Source organism: Taudactylus pleione, unplaced genomic scaffold (assembly GCF_031769625.1).
Source record: "Taudactylus pleione unplaced genomic scaffold, aTauple2 ptg000116l, whole genome shotgun sequence".
Lineage (NCBI taxonomy): Eukaryota > Metazoa > Chordata > Amphibia > Anura > Myobatrachidae > Taudactylus > Taudactylus pleione.
Window position 1 is genome coordinate 4,390,001 of NW_028284518.1, and position 13,699 is coordinate 4,403,699.

A 13,699-nucleotide genomic window follows, 5' to 3' on the forward strand; every position below is an offset into this window, starting at 1 on the left:
GCGAAAAATTTAAAACAGCATTTGACACAGAGCTTCTTACCGAAATCTGAAACGTCAATAAATATAGGGCAAAAAGGTTTCCACTTCTGTACAAAATGCATGGATTGTAAGAACCAAAATTCAAGTACGAAACCAACACAGATATTTACATCCTCAATTACCAAAAAAGAGTACAAAATAAAAGAAATGATATCATGCGAGAGTGAAGGAGTTATATATTTACTCCAATGCCCCTTTGGGATCCAGTACGTAGGACAAACAAAACGTAAACTGAAAATAAGGATATCAGAACATATCTACAATATAAGAAGGGGCCTTACCACCCACAGTCTATCGGCCCACTTTCTCAACCATCACAACAAAGACCCCAAAGGGCTAAAATTTATGGGAATACAGAAGATATTACCCCATTGGAGAGGAGAAGATGTGGTAAACCTCTTGAAGAGAACAGAAACAAAATGGATCTTTCTTTTAAACACATTGGAACCGAATGGTTTAAACATAGATATAGAACTCAAATCCTTTTTATAACACATACAGTCACACATAATTTAAGCATAATAAACGGTTTTAACATTTCTAAACAATTTTAAAAAAAAACAATTTTTTTCAAAAAAACCTTTTTTATTTGTTTATTTGGCCCAGGAACATGTGCTTGACGCCAAAACCTGAGGCACATCCGGTTTTTAAACTAATTACCAATAAAGTTTTACCTATTTAAAGAGCTGTGGGAGAGGTCTCTCCCATTCTTGAGAAAGGACCTAGATGGTCTGAAACGCGTAGAAGCAAGGAGGAAAGAGGAAGCAGTACATTCAATTCTGACAAACGCCTAACAGGACTCGAGTATTACATCCGGCGCCGGGCGCTAGACGTCATCAACCAGCGCCGCGGCACAGCCGACTGCCCGCAACAAGTCCCCGCCAAAGAAGCAGAGGGAAGTCCCCGACGGAGGTAACCCCTAAGAAGATCGGCGGTAAGGTAGGGACAGTTAGTACGGGCATAGGCGGACCATCACCCGGACCGGGTCCTGACTTTCCTCCCACATTAGTCAAAAGACTATAAACATCAATATCATTTATGTTTATTTTATGTTACACGTTTATTATGCCTAATATATCCATATAGCGCTCATTCTCATTTTTATATACTATCAATAATACTGAGCTGCTTTTACACCACAAGCGCATTGCACTCATCCATTATGTAAGCAGGAGCAGCCAGATGGTGTGGCGCTGGCTGCTTCTGCTTACAACTACCTACGGAGGAGGGTCACGCAGGCTGCCCGATCACTGCTGGCCACAGTGATCGGGATTTACTGGAGCCTGCATACGCGCCGTTAGGGGGGTGCTTCGAGATGCCCGATCACTGTTGCCAGCAGTGATCGGGACAAGCTGGAGAGGCAGCCACAGTTGCAGAGGGACCAGCAGGTCACTCTGATGTAGGTGGCTGCAGGAAAATTAATTTCCCGCCGCCACCTAGTGAGCACTTCTGACTGGTCGTATCAGATACGACCATGTCAGGGAAAGCCCAGCCTGGTGCGGTCGTATCTGATACGACCGTGCCAGGCAAGTGGTTAAAACAAAGCTGTAGTTGGAAATGCAGAACAAAATTGTGTGAATTAAGTGGTGATGCATGAAGGGAGCCAGCATTGGGAAGATGTGCAGGTCCGTATAGTGCCATTTGGAGGTTTGTGGGGTACCTCCTAGGTGAGTCAGCTCTCGGATTATTTATATATGTGCTGTTATTATGCAGCACATTAATATGTAATTATATGACCCAGAGTGGGTGCTACTATTAGGTAGCATTCATTATTTTGGGGTGAGCGTTTGGGTGTGGGGCCCCCAGAGATGCTCTGGCTGGACCTTTTTCAGGACATTACCACTTAATTCACATAGATACTTTTTCATCACCTTTCTATTTGTTTATTATTTATGTAATTTTAATTCTTTCTTATTATATTAACACATTAATTATCTTTACACATCTATACTTTACACTTCACTATCACCTTCTTTCCCTTTTTTGTGTGATGCCCTGGGGATGGTCCTTGGCTGGATTTTTTGGGGTGCCCTACACCTCAGACGTGAACCCCTGAATGTTAGGGACGCTGGTATAGAGGAGCCTTGACGCTGGCCCGGCACTTAATCATATATTTGCAAATGTATGCAACTAATACCTCTGAATTATCATGTACTGTAGGGTTCAAGTATTTTTGCTGATATTGTTGCAGTGTGCTGGAGGGAATACCCTGTTCTTCTGAGGTCTTTAATTTGGTCAGGTTGGCCGTCGGACCTTGGTACTGTCACAAGCTGCCGCACTGCTGTTTGCTGTGCAAAGCGAACGCCGGGCCAGCGTTCCCTGAAAAGTCTGCCTACCTAATGTCCATCATTCTGGGATTGATACGCATTGTCTCCAGTGTCCACTTCCTTCAGTTGTGAACGCTGCTCTGATGTCAGTGATAGCGTTTAACGTGTTTCCGGTTCTTGCATTGTCTCCTGTAATCCAGTCGAGTATCCAGCCCTCCTGCTTGTCTTGTATACCTGCCATTTGTGTCATCCAGGTGGCACGGTCCGCTCTCCAGCGTCAGCTGCTAGTGTCAACCTGGCGACACAGGCTGCACTCCAGCGTCCTCAGTATGCAAGCCAGCATACTCGCGCTTGTGTCAACCCGGCGACACAGGCCGCACTCCAGCATCAGCTGCTAGTGTTGACCTGGCAACACAGGCCGCACTCCAGCATCCTCGGTATGCAAGCCAGCGTACTCGCGCTTGTGTCAACCTGGTGGCACTGACCGCACTACTGCACCAGTGGCTTGTGTCAACTTGGTGGCACAGGTTGCAATCCAGCATCCTTAGTACGCAAGCCAGCGTATTTCTTAGTCTTCTGCTACAGCAGCTAGCCAAGTAACTTCCAGCACTGAAGGCTGCTACCGGCCCAAAGGCTGCATCTCATCTTCAGGCCCACAGTCCACAGCCAGGCAAGGCAGTTCCAGCCCTCAAGGCTGCTACCAGCCCAAAGGCCACATCTCATCTTAAGGCCCATAGGCCACAGCCAGCCAAGGCACTTCCAGCCCTCAAGGCAGCTACCGGCCCAAAGGCCGCATCACATCCTACAGGCCCACAAGCTTTAGCCACTCCATCCTATCAGCTATTTTAGCTGCTACACGGCCGCATCTAGCCAAGATATACCAGCCCTCAAGGTGGTTGCGAGACCATATCCTACCAAGTCATACCTGAGGCATAACATAGGGACTTTGTACTAAAGTATACCCACCATCCTTAACAGGTAGGTTTTTGGTCATTTCTCAAATTGACCGTTAGTAAATCTCCAGTTTCTATAGTCATCTATGCCAAAATATTGATTGTTGGTCCAATGTTCTAAAGTTGGCTTCTTGTTCTTTTTGATGTCGGTACAGCACACTGCTGTATGTCTGGACATTGCCATATCTGCCTTGCACAACATGCTATTATACCAATTCGACTTCAACTCAGCTTTCTTAAATGGAGAACTGTCGAAAGAGCTATACATGGAACCTCCAGAGCATTACAATTGGAATATGTTCAAGAGGGAAAAGTTTGTTTTTATAAAATAAAGCATTGTATGGCCTAGGGGCAGAGTGGTCATTGTTGATACATCAGCCATCAAGTTACAGTAGATGCTGTACTGCAGACATGGATTTTGAATGTTCAAATACTAATCATCGGCTCTATCACAAGTACATAGGAGGATTACTCTTTTTTGTATTTGAGCATGATTTGCTATTAGCAGGCCAAGAAGAACACATTACAGAAGTTAAATAGTTGCTTTGACAAATATTCAAGATTCCAGGTCCTGCACATTACTTGCTAGGCCTGAGGATCAACCAAGACTTAGAGAAAAGGATCATATGCGTTGATCAGGGAGCCTATACTCAGTTTATACTTGAGAAATATGGTATGCCAGATGTTAAACCAATAGGCTCTTCCATTGATATAGGCACCAAGCTAACTATAGCTATGTCACTTACATATGAGGCGGAAGCTGATAGTATGAGAAATGCTTCACGCAAGTATCGGAACCCACCCTGACATCACACATGCAGTGAGCAAAATGAGCAAATTTATTACCAATACTGGCAGGCAACTTTGGAAAGCATGTGTTATGTTAAAAATGAGCGCTTGAACATATACTGTGTATACAAAAGTAAATAAATAAAGTAATAAAGTAAACCACGATTCAATTAAAAGCAAGCCTCCTATACACACTCGCTGTTTATAGCTCTTTTTTGGGAAAGAGTGGTATGGAGTAGAATGTCTTAAAGGTCATCCGGTGAATGCGGGAGCATAGATGTTAATAGATACAGCACACTGCCCCTACTCTTATCCTATGGTTGCCGACCCTCCGGTATTCCTTTCAAGATGCGGTGTGCGATGTCTCCTCCGTCCCTTGCAGCTATGGCGTGCTGTACCTCCTTACACGGCGGTCGGCAGCGTCTTGCTTCTGGTGGGGTGGAGAGGTCAATCGTGCAGCCTGCAAACTCTGTCTTCGTCTCCAACGCGTTTCGTACTATACGTACTTTGTCAAGGATGACGTTAACTTCCCTGGGGGCCCTTTTATTCCTCACCAATGGTTTCCTTTCTTCTTTTTTTCTCATAAAACTTTATTTGTTAAAGCGACACTTTGTGTCTTTCAAATTAACAATTTCAAGAATCGTGGTTTTAAATAAGTGTTAATTATATGTAGTATTGCAACTTAAAATATTCTAGAGGAATTAAATGATATGCTTTAAAATTGATATTTTATTCTAAAAAGACATTCAGCTCGATGTCTATATTAAGACCCTGCGGTTTTAGGGTTTTTAGTAAGAAAATCCACTTACTCTCAGGTTTTTTTTAACTCTTTCACTATATCACCTCCCCTCCAATTAATTTCAACTTTTTCTATTCCAAAAAATTCTAGTCCTGATGGATTTTTACTGTGCACATCTGTGAAATGCTGAGAAACGCTGTGTGTGCTGAGTCTTTTTCTGATGTTATTTATATGTTCTGCTATGCGGGTTCTTATTTTTCTTTTAGTCTGGCCTATATAATTTAACCCACATGGGCATGTCAGAAGATAAATGGCTCCTTCGGTGTTAAAACTTATATGGCTTGAAATGTGGAATTCTTGCCCATTCACAGTAAATGTTTTAATGGGTAGAGTGGAGCGGACTTCTTTTTTAAAATTTTTACAGCCTTTGCAGTCCAAACATGTCACGACCAGGGTTTCTCGGCATGGTAGTCGACGGGTAATACCTGTGAGGACGCTATGGTGAGGGGCGTCTGGCGGTGGCACTGGTGCCTGGCGGGGAGCATTGGCTGTGCGTGATTCCATGTGGGCATGCTGTCACTCTGGTCTGGTCAGGCCTGGTGGTGCTTCTGTTCCGTTCTGGCATGGGCGCCGCCATCTTGTCTCCGGTCAGGTGACCTAGTTGCCCTATCCTGTTGTGTCACATGCCTCTCTCTGACCAGTCACGGCTGAGCACTGGGGAATTAAGGGAGTTCAGAGCTCCCTTGCATTGCCAATGCAACATGTTTCTCAGTGAGAGCTGAGAGAATGAGTTCCTGTGCTTTCACCTGGTTTCATTGCCTAAGCCTGCTTCACCTGACCTGCTCCAACCCTGCTGGATTCCCCTGCCTCCTCCAATTACCTTTCCTATTGCCTGGGCACCTGTGTCAGCTAGACTTACCCTGCACCCTCCATTTACCTTTTCCCCTGCCTGAGAACCTGAACCTGCTGTTTCCTTGCACCTTACCTCCATTTACACCTAGCTGGACTTCGTTATCTCTGCCTGCATTTTGTTACAGCTCACCATACCTGCATATTGGACTGTTCCTGCCTGTCACTTTCTGGACATTCTCCCATTTACTCCACTACAGTTATTAAGTGCACTTTAGTGCTATACCTGGACTATTTCTTGCCATTCCCATGTCTGTTAAGCCAATCATTAAAAGTTCCACATTAACCTTTAAATCTGCTCCTGTGATCACTCCTGCTACCACCCCGGGTCCACAAACAACCCAGAACATAACAAAACATCTGTGGAAACCCTTATTTAGGGCTGTATTACTCTCCTTTTCCATAGGAATAAAACTTGATGTCAATTTTTGTTTGAGATTTTCTGCTCTCCGATATATAATTCTAGGTTTTCTTGGAAGAATGGCTTTCAGATCTTCATCTAATTCCAACAGATGCCAGTGTCTACATAGCATTTCTTCAATACGTTTGTTATTGCCATTGTATTTTGTCAGGAATGTGAGTTCAAAATTGTTTGTGGTTTCGTTCTTAACTTTATCTTTAATCAATTCTTCTCTTTCTATTGTTTCAATCTTCTGTAGACTCTCTTTTAGAGCTTTTATTTTGTATCCTTTTTCCAAAAATTGTCCGGTTAACTCCTCACTTTGTTTTTTGAAAACTTTTTCATTGTACAGTTCCGTTTTAATCTTCTGTATTGTCCACCTGGAATGTTACTGATCCATCTCTGGTAGTGATTACTATTCGCTGCCAGGATCGTATTGCAGTCAACCTTCTTGCGGTGGGTACATGTCTTAATCCTTCCATCTTCTACATATATCACCAAATCAAGGTATACTACCATGGTGTTACTGGTCTCAGTAGTGAATTCTAAATTCATGTTGTTGTTGTTGATGTATCTAGTAAATGCGTTCAATTCTTCCTCCGGTCCGTCCCATATGAACAGAAGATCGTCTATGTACCGATGCCAGCATTTTATAAATCCTGCAAATGGATTGTTGTTCCAAGTAGTCTCGTCTTCCCATTTTGCAACTACCAATGTGGGGTTCTTTTGGATTCTCAGACCCCTTGGAATTAAGTCATATTCCAAATATTTTCCTAAAGTGGTTATCTCCCACCATTGTTTAGTTTATTGATTATAATATTTTCCTAATCTAAGGAATTTGCTGCAAAATTTCTCATCAGGAATCTCAGCCTCTAAGATGGGAGTATTCCTACTAAAAATATGATTTCAATCATTCTGTCTGGATCTGTTTGTCACTGCCTAATCCTAAATCCCCCGGGTGGATTTAGGGTTAGGCACCCCCCGGGGGATTTAGGATTAGGCAGTGGGGAAGGGGGTAGTTAGGGTTAGGCACCCCTAAGGAGGGTTAGGGTTAGGGGGGGTTAGGTTAGTATATACTTACCTGAGGACGATCGGGATTTCCAGCGGTCGGGCTGCCGCTGCCGGGATCTGTCCATCCGTCGGGCTGTCAGGAATCGAACCGCCGGCCGGTGGTATTTCATACCAATTCCCCTGTACCTCAATACATGGAACACATGGCACATCCTTGTCCGCATGAGCTGGACTTACCTGAGTGCAATCTACTGGAACACATGATGCGAGCTAGAAGTGCCAATGTGTGTCATTATCTAAACACAATACCGGAAGTGTATGCATTCCATCTAGTGGAACGCATAACTCCACTCGCCTGATGTAATTACAAGTAACCATAGTAACCATCAAGAGGAACAATGCCGTACCAATACTGGAAGTGTATGCGCTCCAAACTAGTGGAACGCATAACAACACTCAACTAATGCAATACAAGAAGAAGAACAATAGAAGAACATCATCAAGTTAATAAGGGAAGATTTGAGATTCATTGTTTGTTATTTTCTATACCAACACAGCGCCATCTGTGTAGGAATTGGTTTCACAATATTTTTACCTAATCGCTGCTCTGGGCCCAAGTTCTTGAGCATAAAAAAAATTTAAATCAATTGTCTTTTTTTTATCTTTTACTGTCTGTGTGTGTGCGTGTATTCAGCCAGCAATGCAAGTTACAACCTAGTGCTACCCCACTCCAGTCGTGATCAATCGCTGCTCTGGGCACAAGTTCTTGAGCATAACATTTTTTTAAATTAGTTGTCTTTTTTTAAATCTTTTACTGTCTGTGTGTGTGTGCGTGTGTATCCAGCCAGCAACACAAGTTGCAACCTAGTGCTGCCCCACTCCAGTCGTGATCAATCGCTGCTCTGGACCCAAGTTCTTGAGCATAACATTTTTTTAAATCAATTGTCTTTTTTGTGATCTTTTACTGTCTGTGTGCGTGTATCCAGGCAGCAATGCAAGTTGCAACCTAGTGCTGCCCCAATCCAGTTGTCACCAATCTGTGCTCTGGGCCCAAGTTCTGGACCCGAAAAAAAAAAATAGCGTCTTTTGTATATTTTTTTCTGTGTGCGCACGGCTGCACGTGTTTGAATTTTGTAACCGCACCTTGGCTACACTATTGGTGCTTGTGACACTGCTTCAAGACCACAGAAAATATGGAGGGCTGTCACATGACAGGAGTGCAAGGCCAAGAACCACATGTTGTAGCTGCCGACAGCAGTCATCATGATAATGCAAGGCCGTCAACTTCCTTGTCCTCTATGAAGGCCCATGCCTTCAATCCTCAAGGGTATCCGAACCATCATCTTTGCACAGTCCTCAACTCTATTAATAATTATATCAATCAGTTTTGAGCCAGCAAGCTGGATGCAACCTTTTGGCCCTTTAACTAGATGAAAAAGAAATCAATATTGTGAGCTGTGAGGTAACCAAAATTGACTGGAAACGAGTGGAAATAAATGTTATTGAGGTTATTAATACTGTAGGAACAAAAAAAGGCACATGCTATGTGATTTTAGCAGTTTTTTTTATTTTTTTAAGAAAAAAATCCAGATCCAAAACCAAAACACGAAAACAAAACACAGAGGTGGTATATATTCCTTTAAAAAACAGACGTTTGCAGCTAGTATTTACCACATTAACAATGTATAGAGTGTATTTCTGATTAATTTAATGTTATCTTCATTGAAAAAAAAAGTGCTTTTCTTTCAAAAATAAGAAAATTTCTATGTGACCCCAAACTTTTGAACAGTATTGTATATATATTTATTTAAGAATTGCTCTATGTTGTGGCTTGCTACTTACTTCTAACCCTCGCCAGTCACTCTGCATTGATGTCTTCTGGTATAAAAATTTTTTCTTTTGCCTTTACTCTTCAATAATGGGAAGCACAGTGGTGCAGTAGTTAGTTGTGTAGCCTCACAGCATTAATATTATGGGTTTGATTCCCACCAGGGCCAGCTCTGGGTGGAGTTTACTGTATATGTGCTTCCTGGTGCTCTATTTTCCCACAATCCAAAAACATACTGATAGGTTATGTTAAAGATATAATATCTAAACTGCCCAGCACTTCCTTGATTCAAATTGTGCAGCATGTTCAGGTGCCTTTACTATAAAATGAATGTAAGGTGTAAAATTGAATGGCACTCAGGAACCCCCAGTTAAAAGAGATCACACTGTGAAACATTGATCTAAGTAGCTGTGTCAGCATTCTTATTGTGGGGGGTTCCTAAATGCTGTCTGATTTTGCACATATATATAATATGAGATCAGTATGATATGGTACTCTAAAAACCCTAACCCTCCATCTTCCCCCCCCTAACCCTCCCTTAGTGGTGCCTAACCCTAACCTCCCCCCCGTGGTGCCTAACACTAACCACCCCCAGTGGTGCCTAACCATAACCCCCATTCCCGCACCCTAAACCTAACCCTCCCGAGGGGGGGGGTGCCTAACCATATCCTCTCCCCCAGTGGTGCCTAACCCTTCCTCCCAATAGCCTAACCCTAACCCTCTCCGAGGGGTGCCAATCCCCAATATTCCCCCGGGGGTGCCTAAACCTACACCCCCATCCCCGGGGAAGCTAACATACTTACCCAGATCCAACTCCTTCGGAATATCGATGTCGGCATTATGCTGGGTGGCGGGACTCTGGTGTCGGTATATTGAGGGCTGGCATCCCTTCTGCCGCCAATATAACTACATCCACGTATAAACACTTAGGGCCTGATTCAGAGCCGAATGCTCTGACCAGAGCGCTCGCTCTGAATCAGGGCCCTCCTCCCTCAACTTGGAGCGGCCTCATGGACGCTCGCATAGCTGTGGGTTACCACCCACAGCTATAGCGAGCGTCCATGATGGTCGCGATGGTCAAGACCATCGCGACCATCGGGCTTGCGACGAGACCCTGCGGTAGGGTTTCGGTGACCGCAAGCCCTGGAGTGATTTTGGCTCTATCAGAGCCAAAATCACTCCCACTGACATCACTAGTGATGTCAGTGGGGCCAGACTCAGACGGTAGGCGTTCCCATGGGAACGCCTCCGTCTGGCAGCCACGCCCCCAGCATGCCCACCAAAGGGTGCGTGCTGTCACTCACCATCGACAGCACACCCCCTTTGGTGCGAGACCCATAACGACGGCTTGGCCGTCGTTATTCGGGCCTCGCGCATGCGCACGACGGAGCTCCCTCCATTGTGCGCATGCGCAATTCGGCACCATCGACCCGCTTGCGAGCGTCCTGCGCTCGCGAGTGGGTCTGAATCAGCCCCACAGATTGCTGGTGGGACTACCTGCTAGGGGGCACCAGTCGAAATTTTGCCTAGGGCACCAAATTGGCTAGGGCCGGCTCTGTTGACATCTAAATTATAGAGTAATAATAAAGCTGTGCAGTATTTGTGGGCTACAAGCAAAAGCAGCCAGTATTTACACTACATGCAAATTTTTTTATATATTTACACCCCTTGCATTGCAATATGGTTTGTCCAGGTACACAGTTAAGTGCTAATTCTCACTCTGTTCCCAAACCTGAATCATGCAATAAGTTTGGGAACCACTGTCGTAGTGCCTGATTCAACTGTGACTTCCTATGCAGTGTGACTGCGGCTTATGCCACAGTCGATGGAATTCGTGCAGACAGATGCCTGCTGCTTTGTGTAAAATGATGGCACCATCGGTTGCACAATTAAACTAGTCACCAGCCCAATGGAGGCACATAATGTCCATCTGAAGTTCTGAACATGGCCACCCCAAACAGTGCAAATCCGGAAAAAGTCACAGTCGCTGACCACGACAGGCCCGCGTCTGACAAGCCACCCTCGGTTTCCACCTAGAAATTCCCACTGAAAATTCATCTCTCTGCGTCCAAATTCGAGTAGCCCTTCACATGCATCTGGTGGGTTACTGCCGGGTGGCTCATGTGCAAATCAACTCGGATGCATGTGCAGACTGCAAACATTGGCCACTTGCGTCCAACATCGACACTGTGTCCACCTCTGATCAGGCCCATAGGATGCTTAGAGACAAGAAGCAAGGAAAAACACATCTAATCTTTCATAAAAAAATATGCAATTTAATGAAAAGTCACTTACAAACATAGGCCCTCATTCAGAGCCGCTCATTAACAGCAGTACGCTCGTTGCGTTCCGATGTTGAGAAACCACGCATGTGTCGGTGTAACACTGCGCATGTGCGTACGGCAGTTTGCGAGCTTTTTTTCACTCGTTCGGCAAATTGCGAACAGGAAGTGACATGTCAAATGTGATTGACAGAACAGGCCATTTTTGGGCGGTGACGGGGGTGGAGATGGAAAAACGCAGGCGTGGCGAGACGTTTTTGGGGCGTACATAAATTAGCTCATGCGAACGTCCAATGTGTTCGTACCAACTCATACGTCACTGGCTGATCCTCTTTCCGTTCAAACTGCTCGCACAGCTTAGGGTCTGGATTACTCGACCACAATGGCGATGGCCTTGTCCTTTTGCCCGGGCCTCCATGATGTTTCATCGATTTATCACGGCTTGTCAGATAAACAATCAACTTTGGATTGAAAACCAGCTTGTTTTTTTTTTTTTTGTTTCACTTTGTAATAGCACAAAACCGTACGCAGCTGAAAATGTCGGCTGCTAATTTCTGGATTACACAATCAATTAGCGTTTTTTGGTAGTAATGTATTTTACAATTTGGTTAGTATTTTTGCATTTTGTAATAAGATTGTATTCATCTTTGTGTGTATTGTAACCTTTTGGCTTTTTTTGTTTTTTTTAAATACATTTATTCCAAAGTGTTTTTTAAAGTAACAGTTTTTTTTAACCCTTGATTTTTTGCAAGTCCCAAACTCCGAATTCGTTTTTACCTTGTGTGCCAGAATTAACTATAAAACAATTGTCAATTAATGTCACAATACAGTTGTGAACAATTTGTATGTTTTATTTGCCAAACACATTTTTACACAAATCATGTGCATTGTCATGTACATTTTTGGGGTCCTTGATACCCACTAATATTGGACACATTTTTTCAAAAGAAATTATATTTTTGGCACACAATCGAATAAAAAAAAAAAAACAATTCACAAGAAAGGAGAGGGAAGTTTTGGCCAGAAAGGAATATGGGGCAAGCACAGAAGGTGTGTGGGCAAAGTAACCAGTGCTGTCATCGTTTCTTTCCCCGTTTGGCTGGGGTAGGGTGGGCGCCAGACCGGCTCCGGGATGTCCTCTGGCTGGCCTGTCCAGAGGCAGATGTTGTGGCCTCTGGACTAGGCACAGGGCTAGGCACATTTGGAGGAATGGCTGTTGTTGTGCCAGAGGTGGAGGATCCAGATGTTCCGGCAGGAAGGGAGGTCGGCTCCACCATGTGCTGGCGAACGTGCTGCTCCAGGGCATTGGCGATTCGGATGTTGGCCCTGGTATTTTCAGCCAGGGCCTGACCAATGGTCACGTTGGCCACCGCATTTTGCTCCAGGGCCTCAGCCACCCGTAGCACACTGGCGTCCATCCTCTGCAGAATCTCCGTATGGGAATCCGATTTAAAATTGAGTTCTGTGAGGAGTGCCACTGCCTGCGAGGGGGATTGCCCAGGACTGGCTTCTGCAGGGTCCTCAGCCGGATGTACTGGTTCCTCCCCTGCAGAGCCAGCAGAAATTCGCCGGCCAAGGCTCCCCTCTGGAGCAGACTCATCCGCCTGTGTCTCTGTGAGAAAAAAGAGAAAAGAGGAACATTACAATCTACATATTGTCACAATAACATTTCAGAGTTGGTTACATCACAACATTTACCTGGGTCAACATGAGGAGCCGCAAAGTCTGGCATGTCCGTATCCATGTTGGACACGTCAAACACCTCCACAGCCTGCACACACCCCTGTGCCAGCTCTTCCAAATCATTCAACTCCAATGACACAGGGGTGGGACCCCCACCTGTCCCCCTTGCATGCCTAGCCCTGTCCGCCATTTTTTGTTTCAGGCGATATTTGAAGTCTTGCCATCTGTGGGTGAAAAAGTAGCCATTATTCCTGCATTTTGTATTTTTTTGGTTTTAGGGGGGTCAAGTTTTTACTTACTGCCGTTTGACATCCCGGGCTAGACGGACATAATCACCCACCCTATTGAAAGCACTGGCTATCTCCTCCCACATTTTCCACTTCTGGCTTACGCCCATATTCCTGTCTGCCTTCTGAACCAAAACCTCCATCTCCTTTCTTGTGAATTGTGGCTGCCTTTTCTTTTTCCCTGCTTTGCCCGGAATACTGGGCCCAGCAGCCTCTTCCATGTCATCCTCCTCACCTATTTTTTTAAACGTTGAGAAATTTTAGCTTGCAAACTTTCACTATATTATGTTTCAAAATAATCCTTGTTTGGAAATGCCTGAAAAACTTACCGGCCGCCTCTTGGCCATTGTTTGCCTGGTCTGTAGCCATTTCTTAGAGCAAAGCAAGAAATACACCAGACCGTTTTTTTTGGGTCGTGACGTATTTATACATGCGTCCTTATTTTTCGTCCGCATCATTGATTGTGCGTTCCTATGATCCCTCCTTAATTTGAGAGGGAAAATAAACACTAT